Source organism: Amblyraja radiata, chromosome 20 (genome assembly GCF_010909765.2).
Source record: "Amblyraja radiata isolate CabotCenter1 chromosome 20, sAmbRad1.1.pri, whole genome shotgun sequence".
Classification (NCBI taxonomy): Eukaryota; Metazoa; Chordata; class Chondrichthyes; order Rajiformes; family Rajidae; genus Amblyraja; species Amblyraja radiata.
Window position 1 is genome coordinate 25,380,156 of NC_045975.1, and position 12,859 is coordinate 25,393,014.

Consider the following 12,859-nt stretch of genomic DNA (forward strand, 5'->3'; position numbering starts at 1 on the left):
ACACCGTTGATGTTAAATTTGAAGAAAGGAGTTTAGTTTCAGGTATCATACTATACACTATATGTATACATCATCCACTTATGTTTGTCTTGAATTGCCTCTTTTTGAGATTTGTACAAAACAAATATAGAAACAAGAACACAGTAAAAACTATGAACACTTAGGGAGTGATCCTTTCTTTACCATATAATCAAAACTTTGTAAAAATAAAGTCTGGCCTATGAGGCGTTACATAGTTAACCCAATTTTCCCAGCGTGACACAAATAAATCCAATTTAAAGTTAACATATGTTGTTATTTTCTCTATTTTATAAATGACCATTGTGATGTCCTTCCATGCATTCAGAGTTGGACTCTCCTGTTCTTGGTTCTTGGTTTCTTGGTCCTCCAAAATATTCCAAATGGAATTTAAACTGGAGGTGGTGAAGGGAGGGCTTAAGCCAGAAAGGGTTATTGGGAAGAAAGAGCTACTTTAAATTTAGTTGCATCTGGTTGGGTAACTATAGTAGGGTGGAGATTATTCCATGCTTTAATTGTGCGGGGGAAGAACGAATTGCTGTACACATCTGTCTTTGTAGCTGGGAGTGATAACCATTTCTTTGTGAGAGCTTTTTTACCAGCTACCATCAATATATTCAGAAAGTATTTGTCTGAAGAGGGTACCTACTTCTGACTTCTCCTGATGGGCTGTAGTTGTATGTAAGCAGCTGTGCTTTACCTATATTAATCTTGTATCCTGATAGTTGACCGTATTGTTCGAGTGATTGCATCAATTTAGGTAGAGAGTTTGTTGGTTGCCCCAAATAAATCAAAATGTCATCCGCATAACAGGCCAATATATGTTCAGTCCCTTGAATAGTAATACCTTTTATTTCTTCATTTTGTCATATATATTGAGCTAGTGGCTCCAAATATAATGCAAAAAGTAATGGTGACCACGCACATCCCTGTCTTGAACCCCTTTCTAGGGAAAAGCTCTTTGATAAATATCCGTTAACTTTAATTCTAGCAGTGGGCTTATTATATAGTGCCTGTATGGTTTTAATAATAGTGTCATGCAGGCCAAATCTATGTAGAACTCGATAGAGAAAATTCCAGTTCACAGAGTCGAATGCCTTTTCAGCGTCCACACTTATCACTATTGCTTCAAAAATGTTTTTGAATGTAGTCCACAATATGTAGTGTCTGTCATATATTGTCCTGTGTTTGACGTTGCTGAATAAACTCTGTCTGGTCATTGTGTATTAATTTAGGCAAGAACTGTTCTAACCGTTTGGCCATGATAGAAGTGAATAATTTATAATCCACATTAAGAACTGATTTCGGTCTTAATGACCCACACTCTGTTTTATCTTTACCTTCTTTTGGTATAGCAGAGATAATTGCCCCCCTCCAGCTCGGTGGTGTTTGTGCCTTTTTTTAAACCCAGTTTAATGTACGGAGTGTAATAGGTGTTAATCCCTCTTTAAATTCCTTGTCCCATTCTGCCCTATAACCATCAGATCCTGGTGACTTGCTCAGTTTGAGCCTACTAATTGCAATTGTTAATTCACCCTCTGTTAAACCTCTGTCACACTGTATGAGTTCATTCCAAGAGCTCTCTCGAGTTTTCCCTGATTCGAACTCGGAGATTTACGGTAATGGCCACTCGTCGGTACTCGGGGCTCTCGTGGACATTTTTCAACGTGTTGAAAAATATTCACGAGTCTTCCTGTTCGTCCCCGAGCTCCGACGTACCCGCTACGTTCATTCTCCGTGCTTACCACGAGTTAGATTTTTTTTTAAACTAGGGAGAGCTCTTGGAATGAACTCGTACCGTGGGACAGGGCTAATTATGTCTCCAGTCATTATCTTGTTTTGTTCTTCATTTAAGATAGGCAAATCTAAGGAATTCAAAAATGTGTCTTCTTGAGTTTGGCTACCTCCTGGAACCAGAATACAGTTCTGTAGAATGCTTCAAAGGCTTCCTGAATTTCGCTTAATTTATTTTTCAATATTTTTGTTCTTGGGTCTCTGATTCTGTGAGCTGTATTTTCAGCCATCTTTTTTTACAGTTTTCACGCCAATACTTTAATAGATTTAGAACAACTTTCATAGTGCCTCTGTTTAAGGAACATTAACTTTTTCTTGATTTCTTGTGCAGCCAGATTGTTGATTCATTGTTCATTTCTAGTATTTCTAATTTCCTCCAATGCATTCCGCGCCAGCGTCAATTTGTGTTTCCTTTCTACTTCCTTCAGCTTATTTTGTAAGCCCTCAAATGTTTTATTCCCGATTTTTTTCTTATATGAAGATATTGCTATAATTTTTCCTCTTAGAACAGCCTTCAAAGCATCCCACAAAACAGGGGGAGAGACCTCTCTGTTATCATTAACTTGTAAATAGAGACTTATCTCCTTTTTAATTTGTCCCTTAAAATTAAGATCATTGAGTAGGCTCGAGTTCAGTTTCCATGTAGCATTTTTTGGACGTAGGTCTAAATCAACAGATAGGTAAATAGGTGCATGATCACTTAAATCTATTGTTCCAATCCCACAGGTGTGTATTTTATCTTTATCCTTTCCAAATAATAATAATAATAATAATAATAATAATAAATTTTATTTATGGGCGCCTTTCAAGAGTCTCAAGGACACCTTACAAAAATTTAGCAGGTAGAGGAAAAACATGTAAGGGGAATTAAATAAATAGTAGAGACATGACTAGTACACAAAGTAAAGACAGAATACAATTCAAAACACAATATGAGGCAATTAATGCACAGATGAAAAGGGAGGGGGACGTGGGGCTAAGGATAGGCAGAGGTGAAGAGATGGGTCTTGAGGCGGGACTGGAAGATGGTGAGGGACACGGAATTGCGGATCAGTTGGGGGAGGGAGTTCCAGAGCCTGGGAGCTGCCCTGGAGAAGGCTCTGTCCCCAAAACTGCGGAGGTTGGACTTGTGGATGGAGAGGAGACCGGCTGATGTGGATCTGAGGGACCGTGACGGTTGGTAGGGGGAGAGGAGGTCAGTGAGATATGGGGGGGCCAGATGGTGGAGGGCTTTGTAGGTGAGGATCAGGATTTTGTAGGTGATCCGGTGGGAGATGGGAAGCCAGTGAAGTTGTTTGAGGACTGGGGTGATGTGATGCCAGGATTTGGTGTGGGTGATGAGTTGGGCGGCTGCGTTCTGGACCAGTTGGAGCGGTTGATGTAGGTGGAGCTGATGCCAAGGAGAAGTGAGTTGCAATAGTCCAGTCGGGAGGAGATGAAGGCATGGATGAGTCTTTCAGCAGCGGGAGGTGTGAGAGAGGGTCTGAGTTTGGCGATGTTGCGGAGATGAAAGAAGGAGGTTTTAATGACATGGCGGATGTGAGGCTCAAGGGAGAGGGTGGAATCAAAGATCACGCCAAGGTTGTGGTCCTTGGGAGATGGGGAGACAGTGGTGCCGTTGATGGTGAGAGTGGGGTTATTGATTTTGCTGAGTGTGGCTTTGGAGCCTATGAGGAGGAATTCTGTCTTATCGCTGTTGAGTTTGAGGAAGTTATGTTGCATCCAGGTTTTTATAGCTGACAAACAGGAGTTGATATGGGAGAGGGGGGGGGGGGGGGGGGGGGGGTTGTGGGGGTATTTGGTGCCGAGGTAGATCTGGGTGTCATCGGCGTAACAGTGGAACTCCAGGTTGAAGTGGCGGAGTATCTGACCAAGGGGGAGGATGTAGATGATGAAGAGGAGGGGGCCGAGTACGGAGCCTTGGGGAACGCCTTGAGTGACTGTGGCTGTAGCAGAGGTGTGGTTGTGGAGAGAGATGAAGTGGGATCTGTTGGAAAGGTAGGAACGGAGCCAGCTGAGTGCAGAGCCTTCAATGCCGAGGTCCTTGAGTCTGGCGAGCAGGGTGTTATGGTTCATTGTATCGAAGGCTGCGCTCAGGTCGAGGAGGATGAGGATGTTGAGGGAACCAGTGTCAGCAGAGGTGAGGAGGTCGTTGAGGACTTTGAGGAGAGCAGTTTCTGTGCTATGGAGGGGGCGAAAGCCAGATTGGAGGGGTTCAAGTAGGTTATACGCAAGGAGGTGGGAATGAAGTTGCGACGCAACGATACGCTCCAGGGTTTTTGAAAGAAAGGGGAGGTTTGAGATTGGGCGGTAGTTAATGAGAGAGGAGGGATCAAGACCAGGTTTCTTTAAGATTGGTGTGACAGCAGCAGTTTTAAAAGCGGAGGGGACAATTCCTTGGGACAATGAGGAGTTGAAGAGATTGGTGATATAATGTTATAAAATAGTCTATTCTTGTGTATAGAGAGTGTGGGGCTGAGTAATGGGTGTAATCCCTTCTATTAGGGAAAAGATCCCTCCATATATCAATTAACCCGACCTCTTTAAAAATAATGTTGACTTTCTTATGTAAAGACTTTGTATTATGAGTTTTTCTACTGGACGAGTCTAGCTCTGGTTGTAAATGTATATTTAGGTCTCCCCCACAAATAAGAAGGCCTTTCGTTTCCATTATCATGATATTAATAATTCTTTGAAAGAACCTAAAATCATTTCCAGGAGGTTCATATACATTCAGCAACGTAACTTGATTCCATCTATATTCCCCCTTACCAAAATAAATCTACCCTCCTTATCACTCATTTCAAATACTTTCTCAAAATTTAACTTGCTTGAGATGAGAGTAGCAACTCCTCTCCTACGTTCCGATATATATGAAGAGAAAAAGAGGTTAGTTGAACCTATTCTTTTAAGTTTTTCGGGTTCTTTGTTATTTAGATGGGTTTCCTGTAAGTATACTATATGGGCTTGTTCTTTCCTCATTTTAGTTTGAATTTTGCTGCGTTTAATTGGGGTTAACAGTCCATTCACATTAAAATAAATGAATTTTACCTTGCCATTAGCCATTTGTATTTAACTTTCTATGTGTCAATAACATGGTGAAATCAGGCATAACAAATCTACTCCCTGAACAGACAAAAACAAAAGAACATATGAAAAAACATGAACATTGAATTCTCCCAATTTTGTTAGCCCTTGCTGTCTCCTCCCCTTCCTTAGCCCTCGGGCTGTCTCCTCCCATCCCCCAGCCCTCGGGCTCCTCCTCCTCCTTTTTCCTTCCTTCTCCCCGCCACCCCCTATCAGTCTGAAGAAGGGTTTCGGCCGGAAACGTTACCTATTTCCTTCGCTCCATAGATGCTGCTGCACCCGCTGAGTTTCTCCAGCATTTTTGTGTACCTATGAAAAAACAGAGGCGTGATTCCAAGGTAGGGGTCTCAAGTGGATGACCCTGGGCTAGGCTTGAGGAAAAGCCTGTGGGGGAGAGACTCTCTCATCTGTGAGCTGACGGCCCCCACTGCAGCATCCAAAAAGAAAAAAAATTCCGTCCATAATGCAGAACACACTTCCCTGTGCATTCCTCCTCTGTATTTATCTTCATTTAAATAGGGGAAAACAATTGAACATAACAAATGAAATAAAGCACCGTCGACTTTTGAGTTCTATTCAGCTCACCTACATTTAAAAAGTTATCCATAACTTAAAGCTCTTCTGAAGATGAGGGCTGTCTTCTGAAGGCCCGTACTCTCTTCACGATGTCCTTCTCCCGCTCCTCGGCCGTCCCCTGCGATCTTGATCTTCCCACCATCTCAGTGCGGGACAGTTGCTCAGCCAGGCTCTCTTTCGGTGTGGTCACTCTGACGGGCAGTCCTCTGTTCATCATGACAGTGGTCGCCTCATCCACCGTCTGGTACAGCCGTGTCTCATCATCGTAAAATACTCGTAACTTGGAGTTTGGAAGCGAATCTTGTTCTGCTTTACCACGCGTTTCACCTCAGAATATTCTTTTCGCTTCTGTAACACTGCTGGGGCATAGTCTTGATCGAAGTATATTAGTCTCCCATTCAAAAACACTTGTTTCTTACCCCAAGCCTTGCGCAAAATCTCCTCTTTTGTCTTGTAGCGGAGAAATCTGATTATTATGGATCGTGGTTTGTCTCTTGGGTCTCCGGGGGGTTTTGGGGCGAGCGATCGGTGCACTCTCTCGATGTGAAAGTTCAAGTGGGTGGAAGTTCAAGTGTGTCCCGCAGTAGCTTATCCACAAAGTCCACCATAGACGACCCCTCAGCTCCTTCGGGAACATTATATATCCGTATATTCTCCCGTCTGGATCGCCTTTCTCGGTCGTGTAGCTTGTTTTCTTGTTGGTTTATCACTTTTATCATCTTAGCTAGCACATACTCCACGTTTAGCACATGGTCTTCCACCCTTTCGAGCCGTGTCTCCCCCACCGCTATTTTTTGATTAACATTGGTGAGTTCGCCCTTGATATCAATTAGCTGTTCTTTTGTGTCTTTGCGAAAGTCCCGTTTCTCCTCCAAAACAGTGGCTAAAATTAGCTTTACGTCTTTCTGGTGCGGGTTGTTGCTAGCTTTGCCCTCTTGTACCTTTGTAGGTGAGCTGTCCGTGTTTTCTTCGTTTTCGGGTTGTTCAGCGGCTCTTTTCTTGTTTGCATCTCATCTTCCCATTCTTGCCCCTTTCATCAGGTCAGTTATTCTCAATAAATGTTATATTTTACAGGGCTAAACTAACAGGGCTAAATAAGTATTTTTCGGAGGAGCTGTTATCTTATGCTGCCACTCAGGATGGTGTTTAGTCTGGAATCATTATCAAGGGCTTTGAAGCTGGGAACAGGTTGGTCTTTGAACAATTACAATGAACTGGATGGCTGACTGCTGTGCCATATAATTTCTATGATTCTGGTCCCTGGTTTGTGATCCTTCTGTCAAGGAAAATAGGTCCCTTTTATTCACTCACTCCATCTAGACCTTTGATAATTTTACACAATTCAATTAAGATCCCCCTATTTTTCTCAGTTCAGGCAAAATAAGCTGTAGCCAAAATGTTGTTGATTACAATTTTAGCAGAATCTCTTTATTCTTATAGTCTGCAGTCCAAAGCTTTCTTCCTCTTTTGTAAACGCCATGACCAATATTTATTAGCATCTCTGAACTTCTTTATCATGCTCCTCACATTTGATTCAAAATATTAAAGTGTATACTATAAACAGTAAGGGACCGAATATTCTGAAACCCCATTGAACAGCCCTTCAGACACTAAAGTATCCATCAATATCCACAGACCTTTGCTTCCTGCTTTCCTGAATTGGTTTTTGACCAGCTTGCTAAATGTCACCTTGTCAAAAACATGCTAAACTCCATCCAGATCAATCATATCAAGTACATTGCTGTCATCCACACTCTTGGTTATCAATTATTCATGCATGACCTTCCCTTAACAAACTAATGTTAGTGATCCTTGAATAACATGCCTTTCCAAATAAATGTTTACATTGTCATCAGAGGTGATTCCAATAATTAGCTCGCCTTCTTCTTATCGAGTCCACACACAAGATTAGAAGTTGTTTAGCCAGAGCTGAACACACTTCTCGGCATCTGCATACAATGGCGTCTTGCGCTTCTTGTGCTTCTTGTGCGTGGTGGTGGAAAAATTGGTGGAAACAGGGTCGCTACGTGAATGCTCTTTCCTTGATCCCAGCTCGCCATTAGGATGGCAGATTTCCCTGACGATTTAGTGAATGACAATTCATGTCATTTCATTGTTACAGTTTCCGAGACTACAGCATTAATCGCAGATATATTTTAATTTAATTTTCTCAACTCCCTGGTTGGGATTTGAATCTGGATCAAAGATCCAGAACCAGTTTGGTAATTTAATTGTGGTACTGTATGTTTGGATACAGTACCAATATTATAAAGCCAGCATTTGGAAGTCAGCAGCAGAAGAAAATCAAAGAGGTTTACAAGAATTAACAAGAATTTCTCTTCACGTTCCAAAGTAGACAAGCCACACAAATAACACAGTTTGTTAAATTACTAAGATGTTTCATTGACAGTACATTATTACTCAGGAATGGGCACAAAGGCAAACATTTTTCAAATAGGTACTAAATTATATTTGGAGTTTTAAACTATTTGTGCAGCACTCACATGGTCCTAGTAGGTATCCTACATTGTTCATTGTCCAACCCCTTTTCTCTTTTGCCTGTTGGAGAAATATTTAAATATTATCTTTACAGTGATCTTCAGTGCCCCCAAATAATAAAACAAATCCATTTCTAAAATTAAACACCAACTACTCAAAACACAAAAGCTAATGTTTTAAACGACTGAAAGTGGAATCCAACACAGAACTTTCCAAGGCTGAATTCTATCTGGTTGCAGTCCCCTTTTCTTAAACATATGAAATATGCATAGCTTTAAGGTATGAGGGGGAATATCTAAAGAAGATGTGTAGGGCAATTTTTTTTACAGAGAGTGATAGGTGCCTGGAACATGTTAAAGGGTGGTGATGGAAGCAGATATGATAGTGGCATTTAAAGGGATCTTGGATAGGCACATGGATATGACGGGATATGCATTACATGCAGGCAAAGGAGATTTGTTTAACTTGGCCTGCTTCTATGCTGTACAAAGTTCTGCATTTCTAAATGTTCTAAATTTGCTGTGAACATTTCCATCCAACATCCTAACTTTGCCTGCAGTTAATTGGACAAATTGCTGAGAAACAACTAGCTGACTCACTGCACTAGGAGACCCCCCCACCCATGCGGGAGCTTAATCTCCCCGACACAGAGGGCCCCACCGCCGACTATGGGAGCTAAGATCGTTCCACCAACGGAAGGCTCGAGGCCCCCAACCGTGGGAGAACAAAGAAGGGAAGAGATTGAACTTTTTTTTTGCCTTCCATCACAGTGAGGAATCTGGAGGATTATGTTAAAATGTATTTTGTGTGTTTTGTTGATTTTTATTTGTATGACTGTATGGCAAATCAAATTCCTCGTATGTTGCAAAACATACTTGGCTAATAAAGTATGATTATGATGAAATGTTGAATAATCTGCCAAGGACTTGGAACACTTTCTGGTGTAATTTCATGATTCTGTAGCACCACCTTTTCTGTTCCCGGTATAATATTTAAAACAATTGTACATTAGACATTCCTGTCTCACATACTTCTTGTGTTTTCTCAATAATCTTCGGCATTATCAGGAGAAACTCAAAAATAAGCAGCTCTATGTTCAATTACACAAACCCGGGCTAAATTCATTGAATTGCTTATACCAAAAAAAGATAAAGATCTAGAAGAACCGGGCTCACACAGAGCCATATCACTTTTAAATACAGATCAGAAAATCTTAGCAAAGACTTTAGCAAGAAGATTGAGTAAATATATTAATAAATTGATAAATCCAGACCAAACGGGGATTATACCTAAAAGACAATCATTTAATAATTTGAGACGCCTATTTAATATAATGTACTCACATAAAACGGAAAAAGAAGATATATCAGTTATCTCTCTGGATGCAGAGAAAGCATTTGATCAGGTAGAGTGGCAGTACTTATACAAACTACTCCAAAAATTCAATATGGAAGATAATTTTATTATATGGTTAAAATTATTATATGATAAACCGACGGCAAAAATATTAACTAATAATATGTTATCTCCAAAATTCCAATTATCGAGGGGCAATAGGCAGGGATGTGTATTATCACCCCTGCTATTTGCCCTTATGATAGAGCCTTTGGCTGAAAGGATAAGAACTCATCCGAATATTCAGGGATATAATACTAAAGACTCAAATAATAAAATCTCACTATATGCAGATGTAATATATTTAAATATATTAAAAATTCACAAACGAATTATTCTGACCTTATTAAATTTAATAGAGGAATTCGGGTCTTTTTCAGGATACCGAATAAACTGGAATAAAAGTGAAATTATGTCATTAAAGCATCATGAAGCGACTCACTTATTAAAATTTCCCTTTAAAATTGCAACAGAAAAATTTAAGTATTTGGGTATTCAAATTACTAGAAGATACAAATCATTATTTAACGCTAATTTTATGCCATTATTAAATAAATTGAATGCCTTCTTAAATTCTGGAAAACACTCCCGTTGTCATTAATAGGCAGAATAAACGCTATAAAAATGATTTTTTTACCACAAATACTATACCTATTTCAATCCATACCAATTTATATACCAAAACATTAAAAAAAAACTAGATTCTAATATTACCAACTTTATTTGGGACTATAGATCACATAGAATTCAAAGAAAACATCTGTGTAAACCCAAAGATGTTGGGGGACTCTCACTTCCTCATTTTTTATATTATTATTGGGCAGTGCATATTAAGAATATAATTTATTGGTTGGACAGCTCTTCCCAACAGACGGAATGGATAAGAATTGAGAAAGAGGATTGTTTTCCTTGTGATATAGGAGTGATCCTCTTCGCCCCGATAAAACTGAACAACACAATATATAAGAATAATCCAATTATCCATAATACAATAAGAATTTGGAAACAAATAAAATTAACTTTAAAATTAAGAAACCTATCAGTGTTAACGCCAATAGTGAATAATCCTGCATTTAAACCATCTCTTATTGATAAAACATATAAACAATGGGAAAGAATGGGAATTAAAAGGGTAGGCGACATGTATGAAATGGGAAATCAGTTATCATTCCAACAATAAAAATTAAAATTTAAGCTGAATGACAACCAATACTTTAAATATCTACAGATCTGCGATTTCATGAAGAAATATATACAAAGACATCAAATTATAATTTTAGACCCACTGGAAGAAGCAATTAATATTAAGGCTGACACAAAAATTAATATCATATCTATATAATAGTATTTTAATTAGAGAACTACCATCAACAGAAGCACTAAGAGAAGACTGGGAACGAGAATTAATGATAAAAGTCATGAAAGAAACATGGGAAAAGTATTTGATATATATACATAAATGTTCGATTAATGTAAGACACAATTTAATTCAATTCAAAATACTAGATAGACTATATTATTCCAAAACTAGGTTGAATAAATTTTATCCAAATATTTCTCCCATTTGTGACAAATGTCTATCTCAAAATGCCAATATTACACACTCTTTTGTTTCCTGCATAAAACTTCATAAATGAAGCTGTGATATTTTTGATATATTCACAAAACTATTCAAGACAAAAATGGAACCTAACACTGAAATGATTATACTTGGAGTAACGGGAGACGGGAACAAATTAAACACATGTCAAAATTCATTTTTAAATTATGGGTTAATAATAGCAAAAAAACGTATACTTAAATTTTGGAAAAATACAACCATACCAACGCTCAAAATGTGGATTATAAATATGTTGGACACAGCACATCTTGAAGAAATGCGACTCCTAATAAATAAACCAGACCAATTCTTAACGAGTTGGTCTCCATTTATTGACTTCTTGGATTCATGTGGTGCAACAGAATCGTAAAAACCAACTGTTTCAGGTCTGGGTGAAAGATGGTCAACAATATAAAAACTAATCTCCTATCTCTTATTTGCTAATCTCTCTCTTGCTCTTTTTTCTTTCTTACTTTTCTTTCTCACTATCTCTTTCTCTTTTTACACACTACACGTTCTTCTACTCTCTATTATCTTTTTCTCTCTCATTTCTTTAAAAAAAACAAAACATGAAGTTGTACATAGAATGTATCATGTCAACATCTATTTGGCATCTGAAAAAAGGTACCACTGTATTGTACTTACTTCTAATTAATAACATTAAAAAAAAATAAAATAAAATAAATTCATTGAAATAAAGGAGGACTCTAAACGGAAACCAGAAATCTACAAAAACAATACTCACGGAGATAGGAAGCTCAAAGGAATGAGTGATGACCATGCACAGGACGAAGGATGCACACAAGAAACTGGCGAAGGTCAGCATCTGAAAGCGAAGGGAAGTAGAAAACGATAAGATTCCTTTAGGAATCGTTCATTAGAGAGATAACCCGGGCGTGTTAAGAAAAGCAAAGTAATTTGAATATCAATGTTTGAGTGTTATGATCTTACCTTGACTTGGGCGTGTTACGTTTTCTTCTGAACTCAGTAGTTTGAATCTTATAATGCGGTTGAAGTTACTGATCTAACACAGTTAGTTCTTGATTAGAATGATCGCTGGCATAACATAGGTTCTTGGAAAGACGAGTGTCGTCGATGCACTTTATAGGGGAAGTCACGGACATCATCAATCTCTCTTCCGCGTCACGAGCTCTATTTACTCTGTATGTCACCCCCTTCAGCATAAATTTGCATCAATTAAATTAAGCATATTTTTAGGTAATTTGTAATCAAATAATTACATTTGATGAGTACACTGCCCGAAGGCTGACTACACAAAGCGCAAATTGTCAATGAACTGTGGGTCAAATCAAACAGAAGGACGTACATTTTGTTTTGCATCTCAGAAGTTTTATATTATCCGTATCTCAGATTACTTTCTAAATTATACAGTTGCAAAAATGCGATTATTTACTACTTCAGGATTAGATATGAAAACGATATCATTATTCACTCCCCCACGATAAGACAATCGGTGTTACAGAATCAAATCTCTTCCATTTCAATGCTTTAAACTGTGTATCAAGAGCAGATTTAAAACCATATGAATTCCTGTTTAAGTTACTTTCAAATGGGAAATACACACCACTACGTTAAAGCTAAGGAGGGGGTTGCACAGAAGGTCATAAGGACAAAGGGCGTGACAGTCGCTCAAGCCCTCTGGAGTACAAGGCAGCTTCCAGCATACATTAGTAACACACGCAACATGTACGTTCTTAACTGGCCAAAACCGCCAAAAACTGTCAATTTTTGTTCTGTAAAAAATTGTGGAAATAGGGGTAACCGTGAGAGATATTTATCGTACTTCATAATTCCAAAAGTGAGGAGAAATTATGGTAGAGTAAAGCGAGAGCTGAAGGGACAACAACAGCTAAAGTGGTTGCCGAACAT